Here is a 15,012-nt window from a genome sequence, read left to right as displayed (position 1 = left end):
ATTGACAACCCTGACAGCCCCCTGGCTCCCCTCCATCTGATGGCGCCACCCTTCTAGATTTGCAGTCTGCTTTCTTCACAAGCCCAGTGGTGTCCTTTCTGTGCAGACCTCTTCTCACCTCAGAGCACTGAGGACAGCACCCACCCTCCTCTCCCTGAGCCCCTGGGGCCAGCCAGGTGGGGGCATCAGATTTTAGAAAGATCAACTGGTACATATTGCACTTACGATGTTTCTCGTGGAGTCTGGGTCAGCACCCCATAATTCACATTTCTACCACAAAGTGCACACGTCGCCGCCCCGACTGAGGTCAACCGAGACCGTGCAGAGCTTCATGTCAGAAAGGTCCGGTTTTGCAACCAAAGGCGTTTTTGTGCCAAATAGATGAGAAACTTTAGATTGCAGGGCTTCTTGGATTCTGGCCTAGAGGACTAGAGATTGTAACGGTGAGTATCAGTTCCTCCCCTCGACCCAGGGACATGAGGAGGAAGTCACTCTTCCTAAACTTTCTCACTGGCTAGCAAGAGTGGCTGGGACTCAGCCAAAGAAGCAGAGTTCCAATCTCATTCCACATTTTGGTCGGGCACATAGACAGGCACCAGGGTCAGCATCTGCAGTCTACACCCGCTGTAGGGTTGGGGCGCAAAAGATAATAAAGATAATACAAACTCAGGCAAGAAAGACTTGGCTTTGTTTTGCTGTTGGAAAGACCTACTTATACTCCCAGAAAGGCCTTTCCCCTGCTCCCTGGGGACCCGCTTAGTTTAGCTTGGAGGATCACAGATTAAAGTGCAATATGGCAAGTATTGTTAAGAACAACCTGTAAAAATGCATTATCCCAAGATTTAGCAGCTAATTTTCTGTTGCTTTTACTTCTGACATCATCCCCCCCCCCCCAGTGTATAACCTTCTTCAAATTTTATGTCCTGCTCTCAAATTCCTTCTGGGTTTAATGACTAATCTCTTTGTGTTTACCCTGATGAAGCTTGTAGAAAGAAAATCGTAAATTAATGGCATATGTTTGTAGCTATAAACAGGGGACAGATTCAGAAATATACAAACATGCCTAGTAACCTATTTCCTAGAATTGCAATGCTCAACTTCCAATTAACCTCAGATTTACAAGACTAATCAGACGCTCCAGTCTGTTCCCACTGTGTATCATCTTTCACTTGACCTAAATCTGTAGCAAACCTCAGGAAGTACACTCCTTTGTGGAGCCAGTCACACCGCTGGATGAACCCAGTACGGGGCTGTCACGTCTGCAAACATAGTTAGCAGTTTGCGAGGGGACTGTCTGTGTGCTTCAGGTTCAAGGAGGACTTTGCTGACCACAGGATGTGTTCCGTGTTCCTAGGAGGCTGGGCGGAGTCACTTACCTTTGTCCCCAAGTTTCTCTTGGAAGTTAATATTGGCAGACATTTATCTACCACCCGCTGGGTCAGCAGCATTCCACCAAGCCCTCCCCTCCATCTTAACAAAGGGGGAGGAGCCATTACGATCACTCTCAGGCACAGAGAAGTGAGGTAAGTTGCCCAGTGAGCCTCAGCTGGTGAATGGGTGAGTGGGACTCTGACCAGGTGGTCTTTCTCCGGGCTCCGTCCACATACCCATCAAATCACACGGCTTCCTGAGATATTGCATGGCCTATGGTAAAACCTGGCTCAGTGACATGGAGCCTGCCCCTTGGGCTTTAGTAGAATGTGCTGTCACTCAGTGGTCTTCTACTGCAGGGCTCTGCAGAATCCCTGACGGTCATGGGAAGGAGAGGTGAAGGGAGCGTGGACCTCACACCCTTGTCAGGCAGAGCGAGTCAGAGTCCTGTGCGTTATCTGCGGGCACTAACTAGGGTGTCACCTGAATAAGGAACCCTGCTGCTCACAAGAGCTCAAGACTGCAGCTCTGAACAGCCAAGTCAGTTGCTCACACAGCAGCCCCAGCAGCTGCAAAGAGAAATGGGGTGCAGAAAGCCGACCCACAGAGGTCACCGTGTGAGGTCAACGTGCATTCTGGCGATTCCTTTGCAGGGTGAACTAGAGGTTGAGTGTGGGTGAGGCTGTGGGGTGGTGAGGCCAGATCGGGAGCTGCTGAAGCAGAAGGAGGAGAACATTGCCCAATCCTAGGGGCCAGGGGGAGTTAGAGGCGGGGGTGATGGCAAATCAGGTGTGTGATGAAAGATGTGGTGGGTGGGCCGAGTCGGGAGCTGGCCTGTGCAGTTGTTGCTGAATACAGGGCGGAGGGAAGGTGAAGGGCCTCTAAGGGAGATGAGAGAGCCAGCTGGGAGCTTTCTGTGGAAGACGGTGGACCTCAGAGGACCCAGGAGGAGAGACTCTGAGGTTTAGTGAACAGGTCCAGAAGAATGGGAAGCTAGATTTAATTTTTTTTCTTTTTTTCTTTTTTTTTTTCTTTTTGGTACTGGGAATGGAACCCAGAGGATCACACATGCTAGAAAAGTACAGTACACTGAGCTACATCCCTGGCTGGACCTTCCTTCCTTCCTTCCTTCCTTCCTTCCTTCCTTCCTTCCTTCCTTCCTTCCTTCCTTCCTTCTCTTTCTTTCCTTTGAGATAGGGTCTCATTAAGTTGCCTCAGCCTCCTGAGTTGCTGCTGTGCACCACCACACTCAACTTGTATTTCGTTTTACGAATAAAGATTATGCATTTGGTAGAGCAGAGGACACCAAAGGATCACGCTGACTGTATCAAGTACCTCTCCATGCTCTTGATGAAGTGGATTCAAAACCGGTCGGGTGAACTTTATCCAGAGGTGCAGCGTCACGTGTCAGGTGTGGCCCTCCCTCAGTGACCTGGTTTATGAAGCACATATCTTGACAAGTCTCTGATAGTGTATGTTATCAAAACCGCTACTCCCTCATCTTCGCTGTCTGTGTGTCCGTTTCTTCATGGTGTCATTGGTTGCTAATGTGGGGTTCCTGGATGAGCCTAGGGAGAATTATCTACTTACATTTCTGTCTCCCTCGCTAGGCTACGAGCAACCTCAGGGGTGAAGCAAGCTGGAACTGGAAAAAGAAACCTGTAGGTATCAATTCATGGTTGAGCTGTGGTCCACTCTTTCCATCAACACCTGCTATCTCAACAGGCACACAGGCGAGAGGGACACAGACATTAGAAAATGGCAGGATGGTCCTACTCATTATCGGACTGTGCTGTGATCGAGGAAGCACACAGGGGGACACCCCTGGACAACGGGGTTTATGTTCCTGGAGGGCAATATCAGATGATCTGGCAGGATACAGGGAGTCGGGTTCAGAAGAGGCAAGAGAAGGGCGAGTCAGACACAGATGAGAAACTGCACGGCAGACGTGTCAAACGCATGTCACCTGGGATACTGACACCAGAGGGGACCCGGAAGGGCTGAGGTAGATAGGGCCGGGTGGTGTCAGGCCTTTTAAACCCAACCATGAATTCGGATTTTATCCCCAGGGCCACTGGAGCCATTGGAAGATGGAGAGTAGGGAGTGGCCTGACTGAATTCCTACTTGGAAGGATTACGAGAAGGGGGAAGGTCAGGGATCAGGAAAGTTCTAGAAGGCTTCTGCAATAATCAGGGTTAAAACCATGTTGTCCTTGACTGCCCAGGCTGCACCACAGTCACTGTTACTCTAATTACTCTGCCTACTGCTACTGTCACCACGACCACCACCACGGGGACAGAGAGGGGGCAGAGGGACTGTCAAGGCCGTCAGCAAGAATGTGGCCACGGAGCTTGAGGAAGGAAGAGAGAAGTGGCCCGAGGACAAGGAGGTGTGAGAAGCTGAAGATGAGAAGAGCAAATGAGAAGTTGGAAAACCAGGAGACGGGGATCTCCTAGAAACCAGGGCAGGGCGGGGAGAACTGTCACGGTGGGGCCCTGGAGGGTCCCCCAAAGGCTCGTGTACTTGAAGGCTTGGTCCCCAGTGCAGTAGTGTCCAGAGGGGGCTTTTAAGGAATGATTAGATCCTGAGGGCTCAAACCTCATGAGTGGATTAATCCATTTATTTGATGGGTTCATAGTGTGAATGGATGGGGCCTTGTTGGAGAACAAGGTCACTGGAGGTGTGTCTGGAAAGGTCGGTCTCAGCTCCAGCAGTCCCCTTCTCTCGCTCTCCGCTTCCCTCTGTGGTTAGAGGGTAGATGGGCAGAGGCCTGGTCCTGAGACCCACTTCGCCCTGTGAGAGTGTGAGAAACACTTTGACCCTTGTCCAATGGCGGTGTCAGCGATGGTTCGTCCTGTTCAAGACGACACCCAAGAGCTTTCACCACAGAGACAAGTGGTTTGTTCAAATCTGTCCTCAAATAATAAAACACGAGCCAAGATACAACTTGCAAAAATATGGCTCCCTGACCAAACACGGGCTGAGTCGCAGCGGGTGGCTCCACACACCCATCCTCTCGAGCTGGTGGCGCTGGGGAGGTGAAGTGAAGTCGGCCTGTGTGTCTCCTCATGTTGCTTCCTCCTCGGCTCCTCTGCCAGAGCCCAGCGGGCCCGGTGGTGCGGTTTGGTGGCGTGTGGGATGACCACACTCATCTCATGTCCATGGGGGAGTTCAGAACAGCTTGCCCGGCCCCAGCAGTACTTGCCAGGTCGCAAGGGGGAGGCAGAGCCCTGACGCCGTGGCCTCTTCTGACTTGAAGTCGAGGCATTTGGGAATCAGGTCTTGGTGTCAGAAACTCTCAGTGGACTCCAGCAGCTTCAGCAGCGGCCAGCAGTGGAGAACACTGGGTGACTGCCTTCTAAAAACACTGCAGCAGAACAATTTCCAACCATGAATAAGAAGAGGAGGGGGAAATGGCTTCTGCTGTGCATTTAGTCTTTGTCAGACACTAAGAATCTGTACCTTTTCACCCGTCTCCCCATCTTCTGGCAGCTATTTAAAATATTTTACAGGGGGGGAAGTTCCTAGAAGGAGCTGTTTCTAAACGGTATCCATAAAATGCCGATGTCTCTTACTGTAAAGTTCAGGAGAGAGCTGCGTTCACAGAGACCTGCGTATCACCTCCTCACTCCTGGTCATCGGTGCCAAGGAAGCCGTCCGAGCACCAGGAGCTTTCTCCAGGTTCTCTGAAGGGTCGTTGGCGGTGGAGAGTGAGCACACGGGAGACTCCAGGTCATTCTCGTCTGCATTTCTTATCTTCAGATAATCTGGGGACTGACCAACAATAAAGTTGGGACTAAAGATGGGACTGCTCGAGCAACCAGCCATGCAAGTGAGCCACCCTCCGCACAGGTCCTCAGGCCCAGAGGTGTCCCTTGGAGCCCTGCCCAGATCAAAGATTTCTGAGTAAGATAAACAACTGTGTTTTAAAAAATATTAATTGACCAATGACAACTAGGATGCTCATTATAATGTGATATTCCGACACGTGCATAGCTTATGCAGTGATTAAATCAAGCAGATCAACATAGCCATCACCTCGGATTCTTACCAATTTTTTGTGGGTCACTATTTAAAAATCTCCCTTGACAATTTTCAAGTATGCAATGTGTTGTTACGAGCTGTTGTCACTATCTGCACAGCAGGTCTCAGGATGTGTTCCTCCTGATTGAAATCGTACCCTTTGACCAATATCAGCCCACCTGGCCTCTGTTAATTGCCGTTCTACTCTCTAACGCTAGGAGTTCAATTTTTTTTTTTTTTTTTGGATTCCACGTGTAAGTGAAATGCAGGATCAGTTTTTCCATACCTGATTTATTTCACTTTGCCTAATGTGCCTTCCACGTTCATCCAGATTATTTCAAATGACAGAATGTCATTGAGGCTGAATCCTATTCCGTCACGGATAGGATCATATCCTCTATGTCCATTCCTCTGCTGATGGATGCTCAGGTTGGTGGCTTGTCTTGGCTCTCGTGAAGGACATTGCCATGAACGTGGAAGTGCACATACAGCTTCGACAGACAGATTTTAATTTCTCTGGATTATGCCCAGAACTGGGATTGCTGAGGAGCATGGTAGTTCTATGCTTAGCTTTATGAGGAACCTCCACACTGTTTATGATTGTTGTTTTTTAACATTGTGAAGTGTTGGGGTTTGTTACGCAGCAATCAGAGCACTTGACGGCCAGAGTACCATGCTCCTGGCTTTCTTCAGGCTTCATGGTCACTTTTTGGTGATGTCCTTTGATGATGAATTTTCATTATGCAAAAAATCAGCATACACAGACTCCATGTGTCCAATACCCAGCTCGAGTCTTGGTCTTCTCAGAGCCAATTTTATTTCCTCTAAGTCCCTACTTGTTTCCCTCCATCCATCCATGTTACGATTATTATTTTGCAGTACTGGGATCAAACCCAAGGCCTTATGCACGCTGGACAAGCTCTTACCACTGAGCTCCATCTCCAGTCCCAAGCCAACCTTTTATTTTTTTTGGTGCTGGGTAATGAGCCCAGGGCCTCACACATGCTAGGCAAGTTCTCTAACACTGAGCTACATCTTCAGTCCCAACCAAACCATATTCTTTTTAAGCAAATTCCTCAGCCCTTTCTTTTCTTTATAATTGTCCCTTGGTGATCTCAACTGGACTCAAAACTACATGCTGCTCACATGCTGAAGACTCCTAAGTTATTGCATGTAATAGCATGGTGGCCCAAAGCATGGCTTCTGGTGTCTTCATGACCAGACTCAAATTGTGACTTCCACAGACTACCTTTGTGGCCTCAGGCAAGTTACTTAACCTCTGTGTGCCTCAGTTTCCCACTCTGGGAAATAAAAGACAATACTTCCTACTAGCTTGTGGTGTCGTTCTGAGGATTAAGTGAGTTACACTGGTAGAATGCCTGGAATGGAGACTGCACTTGTGCAGCCTCCGGGTGATGATCGTCTCTCCAGCCTGAACCCCAGGCTCATCCGACCACCTGCTCACTTGCCATTCTCACTTAGAGGTCAGAGAGACACCTCAGCTCATTATTCTAAAACCAAGCTCCTGGTCTACCCAGGCCCTCCCTCAGTCTCCGGTCTCAGTTAAGGGCATCTCCGTCTTTCCATTTCTTAGCTCAAAGTGCCACCATGTGATGTCACCCTTGACTTCTCTCTTGCTCAGGTATCTCACATCAAATCCTATTGGCTCTTTCAAGATGTGGCTAGAGATACCGCCATTATGACTTCAGAGAAACCCCCATCGGCCTCGCCTGTGATGTGGTGAGAACCTCCTGACTGGTCTGCCTTCTTCCACCTCCCTCCAGCCTCTCCCTCAGTCCACTCCCAAAACAGCAGAGGGTGCCTTTACAGACTTAAGTCCAATCATGTCACCACTCTGACACTCCATGTCACTCTCCACCGGCTTCTCATGTGATTCAAAGTGAACACCCGAAGTCCCTACCACCCTCTCGGATTCCATCCTGACCTGTCTTCCTCCTTTTTCCCAGCCTTGCGGGTCTTTCTGCTCCTGGACATGCCAAGAGTCTCCACTGTACATCTTTACAATCCAGCCGTCCCTCTTCTTGGGATTCTCTTGTCCAGATCTTCATGGCTGCTCACTTGATGAACATTCTGCTGGATGGAGAGGCTGGAGTCCCTCTGTTTGCTTTTCTCCTTGGTATTAATCACCTAACACGATTTCTAACACACCCACTTATTTTGTGTATCACTCATCTTTGGTCTTCAACTATAAAGTGCACACACCATGAGGGCATTTTTTTTTTCTGTTTTGTTCACTGCTAAATCCGTAGGACAGCACCTGATACAAAGTAGATGGGTAGACAGATAAATCTGTGTTTAGAAAGATCCCTGAGGAAGCAATATGGAGGATAATCAGAGAATGAAACTCTTTTGACCCAGCGATTCCTCTCCTTGATCTATACCCAAAGGACTTAAAAACAACATACTACAGGGACACAGCCACATCAATGTTTATAGCAGCTCAATTCACAGCAGCTAAACTGTGGAGCCAACCTAGATGCCCTTCAATGGATGAATGTATTAAAAAAATGTGGCATATATACACAATGGAATATTACTCAGCAATAAAAGAGAATAAAATCATGGCATTTGCAGGTGAATGGATGGAGTTGGAGAAGATAATGCTAAATGAAGTTAGCCAATCCCAAAAAACCAAATGCTGAATGTTTTCTTTGATATAAGGAGGCTGATTCATAGTGGGGTAGGGAGGGGGAGCATGGGAGGAATAGAGGAACTTTAGATAGGGCAGAGGAGTGGAAGGGGAAGGGAGAGGGCAGGTGGTTAGCAACGATGGTAGAATGTGATGGACATCATTATCCAAAGTACATGTATGAAGACATGAATTGGTGTCAACATACTTTATATACAAAGATATGAAAAATTGTGCTCTATATGTGTAATAAGTATTGTAACGCATTCCAAAGTCATGTATTTAAAAAATAAAATCAATTTTAAAACAAGAAAAAGAAAAAGAAAAGATCTGTGTAAGAACACTTGCAGAAAACATGATGAGTCCTTGAGCTGGAGAGAGGCACGAAGGCAGGGGAGCGGCTGTTCCTCAGCAGAACCACAGAGTTGATGGCCGTCTGAGTACAGAGGCCAGGAAGGGGACAGGGGTCAGTGAGGACATTCAGGTCTCTGGCTGGAGTGAATGCAGGGGTGCCACATGGAACAAGTTTTAAGAAAAGTATAAGTTAGATGTGTCCAATGTGGAGGCGTCATGTTGGAAAGACATATAAGAAAACATAGGCCTGGGGTTGGAAATGAGTCTTTATAATTACGCACTTAATCACATTGTTGTGATTTGTTTGGTTTTTATTTTCTTTCTTTTTGGTGCTGGGATTGAGCCCAGGGGCGCTTCACCAATGAGCCACATCCCAGACCTTTTTACTTTTTATTCTGAGACAGAGTTTCACTAAGTTGCTGAGGCTGGCCTCCATCTTCTGCTTCAGCCTTCTGCGTTGCCTGGATCCAGGTGCGTGTTACTGTGCTTGGCTTAATTGCACATTTTTTAAAAATTATATTTCAATTATTATATGAATAGTCTTATCCATTTAGGTTGAGCTCTCATTTTTTTTTGTTTGTTTTTGTTTCCTCTACTCACAATGGTGAGCTAATAGCAGGACCTTGACAGATAGTTGTGATTGACAGATGGGCTGAAGCATATTAAAAAACAAAACAACTTAGCCACCTATTCCCTTTCCAATCTTTGCTATAATTACAGCTAAGATGCATGGCTACACGATCCCCCAACATTTTCCCCTTCTTTCAGAGCAATGGAATTATAGCTGGATGTATGATGACTCAGATAGAAACTGTCACTTTCCAGGTACCTTGCAGTTGATGAGGGCATGTCCCAGAGGTCAGGCCAAGGGATGATAGTGGCAGCCACGTGTGCCATTTCTAGAGCTTGGCCTCAAAACGACAGGATTGTGTCCCATTCCCTCTGGTCTCTGACCCTAAGTGAAACAAGGCTCTTTTGTGACCCAGGTTTGACCAGGCAGCTTAAGTAGAAAGTCCAAGGGATGGCAAGAGAAGAAGATGGAAGGAACCTGGGGCCTTAAGTGGCCTGGGCGAGCAGAGTGACCCTGCCAGAGAGACGTGCTGACTGTCATCTGGGAGAGGATTGTCCGTCTTCTTTAAACATCTGCATTTTGGAGATGCCTTGTTACGAAGCTGAGCCTTCATTCTGACGGATGGTTTGGGTGACTTAATTGATGTCCTTGTTTCTTAGTGTCCCCAGTCAATTAAGTATCAAGAATTTTTTAAAATATTAATGAAATATTTTTCAAAAGCCTGCCCTTGGTGTTGGTGAATACTTGTTTTCTAATGTGAACGGAATCATAGAATTATTAAAGGGAACAGACTCAGACACGTAGGCATTTAAGGCAGTTTAGTACTTCGGTATTCGTGATAGGTTAGCGATTTGGCACAACAGACTGATAGTTTTCTTTTTGTGGTGCTGAGGGTCACACCCAGGGTCTCATGCTTGATTGGCAAGTGCTCTGACCATTGGGCTACACTCCCAGCTTTAAATTGATATTCTAAAATTTCCCCCATAATATTCAGTTCTTTTTTTCTTAAATAGTTTCTATTCAATCTTTTTAGCACCCTATTTTTTTAGCCTATTCCAGGTGATTTTACTATCTTAACTATTTGGAGGTGCCAATCTTCCCAATTTTTGTGTCCTTATTTCTCTTTTTCTCAAGGTAGGTCATTTCTGCGTGTGCTTTGTGAGCTCATTTGGCAGAAGGACTGAGACTTCAATAAAACTAGAACAACAGCAACAACAAAATTAAAGGAAAAAATAGTGGCTGAGGTCTTTTTGTTTCTCATTTTGTTCTCTGATTTATTCCCTGCATCTCAAACAGGACACGGCACACAGCAACCCCTCAGAACACAGGTGAGGATGAGTGAGTGAGTGAACGCAGGGTGTCTGGGCTCAGCCTGTCCTGGGCAACCCAGCTCTGGAGCCAAATGTGTGTCCTCACCCACAAAACAAGAGGCCTCCCAAGCTCACCTCCGTGGATCACCTTCGGGCCTGTCAACCGTGACTTCGTCGTACGCCTTGATCGTCCTCTTACACCAAGCAACTCATTAAAGCATCCCTCCCACCACACAGACTCCTTGAAGAGAGGCCTGGTAAATATGATTTTCTGGGCTCTAGATTGTGGAATTTGAGCTCCCAGCATGTTACAGTGCCTGCTCAAAGCTGGAGTCCCGGGTCCCATCCATCAGACCTGTCGCCTGTCCACCTCTGAGCGGAAGGGGCCATCTTCTTTCCATATCGTCCTCCAGGCACACAACTCCAGGACAAAGGATGAATTGGTAGTCAGTAGGTTCAGTGCCTTCTGTAGGACAGTGAATGCAGAATCAAAAAACTTCCTGTGGGGTGAGCGGGGCTTTCCTAAACCTTGATGTGAAAGACTGGCCCTTAAGACTTCCTGCAACCCGAGCAGTGTACCTATGTAGCCGCTGTGTGATGAAGGGTGTCTTAGCTCTCTCACTCCCGCCCACAGGGGGGCTTTTGCCTCCAGTGATCCAAAGCACCAGGAATGGTATTTAAGCCAACTGAAGAACATGCTTCATAAAGCATTTTCCACCATAACTAGTGAGACAGACCTGGGTGTGTGTCTGGCTCTGCCCCTTACCAGCTTTAATTCCCTAGGCAAGTGGCTGGGCCTCTTGGAGGCTCAGTTTTCTCATAGTAAACTAAAGATAACAAAACTCATTTTATGGGGATGGCTATAAAAATTAAATCACATAATGGTTGGGGAATGCTTAGCCCCGTCCCTTGCACAAGAGACAGTTAATTTGAGTCACCTTTGCTTCTCTCCCCATTCCTCCACACAGGGACAGACAGCGTGGAGAACTTCTTTATAAACCCGTGAACCTCACTTCTCAAATTCCACAGACTCGTTCCTGAAAGTGACCTGTACACTGCAGGTTTTAGAAATCAAATTCTATTTTAAATGTACAAAGGAGTTTTTGACAGAGTCCTTTTCCCCTGAAAGTCATTTGGGTCTGGCACGCTGTTCCGCCTGGCGGGGGCCAGGGGGCTGAACTGTAATGACATGCAGATGTACCATTGTTCTATGGAAGTCGAGTCTGGCTCCAGACGGAGTTCAGGAAAAGAGAGTGATGATCCCTGTTGAGGGGGCTGGGAATTCTGGCCCCTGAGCTAGTGGTGAGGGGGAGGGGGAACGAGGAAGCTACAAGACCATGGATCCTTGCATTTCCAGTTCATTAAGCACCTGCTACGTGATGTGACGGGGGTTGGGGGGTGCGGGGGGTGGTTACGGTGGTGGTGGATGCTCTACCAACATTTAACTTACCTCTGGCTTTTGATCAACTGGATAGTGTCCCGGGAAAACTAAAGCTCTAGAATACTGCGGTCACTCGGCTATCGAGGGGGAATAATAAAAGAACATTCTTCCCTTGAGCCGTGGACTCCATTGGGAAGAGGTGAGCTCCCAGAATCCTGAGAAGATCTTGCTCTGGTGACACTGATGAGGCTGGTGGCGGGAGAAGGGAGTGGTTTTTACGTAGGGGTGAGGATGGAAGGCTTAAGTCTTGAGGGCTACCAACAGTCGCCCTTCTTCCACAGGGGCAGAGCTGGGCAGGCAGGGAGGGGAGCCTGGGGAAGGTGCGCTCTTAACAGAGTAGGAAACTTGTCTTTGACCCCTAGGACTTGGCAAGAGCACATTACCCACAGCCCCTGCCCACCCCGCAGCGGAGGGGCTCCATTTCATCCAGGGGTTTGCTATGAAGGAATCCTGTGGCACAACACCCCCTCTCCCTTTGTCTTCTCTGCAAATCTGACTTTTCATAGGTTAGGTCTCCTTGCTGGAAACTGGAGCCTTAAAGAAGGTGACATATATTCAGTCTGGAAGAAGGTGACATATATTCAGTCCCAGGGAATGCCATCAGGGGTAGAGGGGAGCTGGGGTTAGGGTTCTATGTTAGTTGGTTTTCTGCGGAAAGGCATGACCATTCACAGAGCAGATGTTAAGGCCTGTCATGGACCCGGCACCTCAGGTTAGCAGCGCCCTCCTGCAGGAGCAGACAGGGACTTTTGGAAGCTGGTGGACCTTTATGACGCAGAGTTGGTGCCCAGTCCCTTTCTCAGATGCAGGCCCTTGTCCTCGCTGTTGGGCCCCTCCCGTCTCCTCAGTGGCATGAGACCCGGGGGGTGGGTCTGGTGTGGGAACACGTTCTGCCACTGCAGTTCCCCTTGGGGATGTCACACCTCCGCTTGCTGTTCGGCAGAGCTCTCACCACGCTCTGAAACACAGGGACTCTCGGTGTTAGAAGTCCCCGTAGAAAGCTGAAGACCTTTCCGACAGCCTTCTAGTTGCTTGTGCCCATGGCCGTCTCAAGCTGCCCTGCCCCTGAGTGAGTTCCTCTTTCTGGCCTCCCCCGGTGTTGCCAAGGGAAGACCAGCTACGTCATCACGTGATTGATTCTTGGACAAGGTCCCCAGGGTGGATCTACTCTTGGGCGACTGACTTCTCTGGCCTAGGACTTGATACTTCATTGACATTTAACGTAGTCTCTGACTCCAAGGAATTGGATATTATTATCCTCATGATTGATGGGAAAACAAACTTTAGAATATTGGATGTTTGGAATGATAGCCTCCTCTGACATCACATGGGTCTTTGCAATTTCTATTTAAGGTTAGATTTTACATGTGAGGGATATTATCATTCTCATCTTAGACAGCAAGGGATATGGGCAAAAAGCATAGCTTCCATGCTGTTAAATCGTGCAGTGATTAAAACCATCAACCAACACTTACTTTGAATCATTTATATCTTTCCATGCGCAGGACCAGGCCCACAGGCTGGTGCAGGAGGCAGCAGATTCACCTGCTTTCCTTGGTCCCAGGGGAGCTGCAGGCAGAGTGCCATCTTCATCGTGACTGGTCCCTTTATACTCGATGCCTACCGACAGGTGCCTCACAGGACCACAGGAGGCGGGGCAGGCGAAATACCTCTCTCCTTGGGCCTCCTGCTCCAAGTGTGCCTAGACTCTAAAACGGCTATTGTTTGAATGTGTGCCCCCAAATTCATGTGCTAAAAACTTTCGCCCCAGGGCAGCAGTGCAGAGAAGAGGCAGCTCTAAGAGGTGGTTAGATCCCGAGGACTCCGCCTTCGGGAGGGTGTTAATGCCATCATGGGAGGTGGGGGGCCATTACGCAGGAGTGCCCCTTCTCCCTCTCACACCTGTGCTCTTCGGCTCTAGTGTGATGCAGCAAGAAAGCCCTCACCTGGGGCTTCCCAGCGTCCAGGCCATGAGTCAGCTAAACTTTCATTGCTCAGAAATGACTCAGTTTGTGGCATTCTGTTATAGCAGCATGCAGCGCACTGAGACGGCTTTCTTGGCAGAAAAAGCAGAATATCCAGAGTCTATCCCAAGATGCCAAGCCATTCTGTGGCTCCTTATGCACCACAAATGGTAGGATCAAAACACCAGACCTAAAATTTCCCAGTGAAGTTGATGGGGCTCAACCCCCGTTGGCCGGGTGCCTTGGGTGCTCAGCCATCTCCTACTCCTCCTTCAGTTACTCCACCTTCAGCTCATTCTGTCACCCTGCTGTCAGAGACTTGACGTCTCTGGTGCTCTACTCCTGCTTTCTCCACCCAGGCCCAGCTATTTACCTGCCCAGATACCAACTTCCTCCTGAAAAAGGTGACACTACGGCTTCTGGTCCTTTTTGCTCTCATACTGCACACAGATTGTCCTCTGCAAACTTGATCCAGGCTGATTCCCTGGACACTGTTTGGAATGAAGGGCCCCTGACCAGAGGGAGTTCTAGAAACAAACACAACTTTCTTGTGGAGCTGTGGCCAGCCTGCCTTTCTGCCCACCTCCATCCTTGTGATCCAGGGGTCCACGCCAGACAGTCCTGCCTCAACCACCCTCACGATTCCAAGGGGGAAAACAAATCTACAGAAGGGAGAGAGTATTTCAGTGAGAGGATGTGGCCTGGGGAGAGAAATAGGAATGAGAACTGGTTTGACCAGAACTCATGCTTCAAGTTGGAGTTTTCAAGTGTTTCAAGAAGGATCAGTGGGGTAAAAGTGTTTAAGACCAATGTTAAGGAATTTGGAATCCAATAGTTAAAAACCATTTGAGATAGTTTTATGACATTACTTATATTAACATTGTTATTTACTGAGAAAAAATGTGTAAGATATTTCACTTCAATTGATGAGTGTTTATGTTCCTTGAAGTTCTGTTTAATTGTTTTATTTATTTTGAGACTGTATTATTCATTGCATACAGGTTGAGAATTGCTATACTTCCTTATGAATTAACCTTACCTGAAATAATGAATTTTGTCTATAAATCTAATTCATATGATATTAATATTTTCTTTTGGCTAGTACTTAAACCAGAGTAAAATATTCTCTCTGTTGCTGGGCCATCTTGGAAATTTTCCTTTTGCCTTTTTAATCATATTAACTATGTCATTCTGTTTCTTTTCCCCGCTGCCATCCATGAGTACCCCCAAACCTAGGCTTGAACCTACAGGTATATGTATACAGGGACGCACATACTAACTTGTATGTGCTGCTTGTTACTATCTCCCAAAGAGAGTTTATTGTATG

General features: G+C 47.8%; 1 long non-coding RNA gene across 4 annotated transcripts in view; it reads left to right on the top strand.

Annotated features, from left to right (window-relative positions):
• LOC308654366 overlaps positions 1 to 15,012 on the top strand; it is a 75,483-nt gene that overhangs the window by 45,513 nt on the left and 14,958 nt on the right. The window contains exons 3-4 of one of the 4 annotated variants that reach the window (XR_014023245.1): positions 2,982 to 3,032; positions 3,597 to 6,462. The exons of 1 other annotated variant lie outside the window; for it this stretch is intronic. This is a non-coding gene — a long non-coding RNA (uncharacterized lncRNA). Of the gene's footprint in view, positions 1 to 2,981; positions 6,463 to 10,266; positions 11,053 to 15,012 lie in introns of those variants that run through there. 2 more of the 4 variants (XR_014023244.1, XR_014023246.1) reach the window with 2 other exon arrangements.

Source organism: Spermophilus citellus (assembly GCF_964194105.1).
Source record: "Spermophilus citellus genome assembly, chromosome: 8".
Lineage (NCBI taxonomy): Eukaryota > Metazoa > Chordata > Mammalia > Rodentia > Sciuridae > Spermophilus > Spermophilus citellus.
Note: the sequence above shows the minus strand (reverse complement) of the source record. Positions and strands in the feature narration are given on the sequence as shown.